The sequence below is a fragment of the Mastomys coucha genome, unplaced genomic scaffold (assembly GCF_008632895.1).
Source record: "Mastomys coucha isolate ucsf_1 unplaced genomic scaffold, UCSF_Mcou_1 pScaffold6, whole genome shotgun sequence".
Lineage (NCBI taxonomy): Eukaryota > Metazoa > Chordata > Mammalia > Rodentia > Muridae > Mastomys > Mastomys coucha.
In genome coordinates this window covers 99059250-99059859 of record NW_022196912.1, presented here as the reverse complement: position 1 = coordinate 99059859, position 610 = coordinate 99059250, and the positions used below count along the sequence as shown (strand labels likewise).

Sequence of the window (610 nt, the reverse complement as noted above, 5' to 3'; positions counted from 1 at the left end):
CCGATACTCCAGAAGGCCACCTCCAACTCCAAAAAGGTCTATGATTCCAGGAAAGGGCCCCGTGCCTTGCAAACAAAACAAACAGGAGTCCTCAAGTGAATTTTAGAATTCATTCCTTCATTTCAATGGGAGCAAGGAGGTGATTGTGGGCATCCAAACCTCCTTCACTACTTTGATAGAGGACCTTATTGCATATTATATCAGAGGGGCCGTGGTCTTGAAATAACATGGGAGGGAGAGACAGACCACAGCAGCTCTGCCTGCCCACCATCATGGAAATCAGGTGCTGGCTGGATGGGGAACTGGATGTTTGGCTCTTTGTGCAATCTCCCTTGGAACCACTCAGTTTCCTGGTCCTAATTTCCAATGTCTTTATCGATTGTATTCTTTTTTTTCTTTTTCTTTTTTTCAAGACAGGGTTTCTCTGTGTAGCCCTGGCTGTCCTCAAACTTACTCTGTAGACCAGGTTAGCCTCGAACTGAGAAATCCGCCTGCCTCTGCCTCCCAAGTGCTGGGATTAAAGGCATGGGCCACCACCGCTGGGCCTATCTGAATTTGTTAACATTTAAAAACATATTTTAAGTAAATAGAATTAAATCACATTCTTATT

At 44.6% G+C, this 610-nt stretch overlaps 1 protein-coding gene across 1 annotated transcript in view; it reads right to left on the bottom strand.

The window, feature by feature from the left end:
* LOC116081071 (acyl-coenzyme A thioesterase 5-like) overlaps positions 1–610 on the bottom strand; it is a 7433-nt gene that overhangs the window by 1302 nt on the left and 5521 nt on the right. The window lies entirely within an intron of this gene.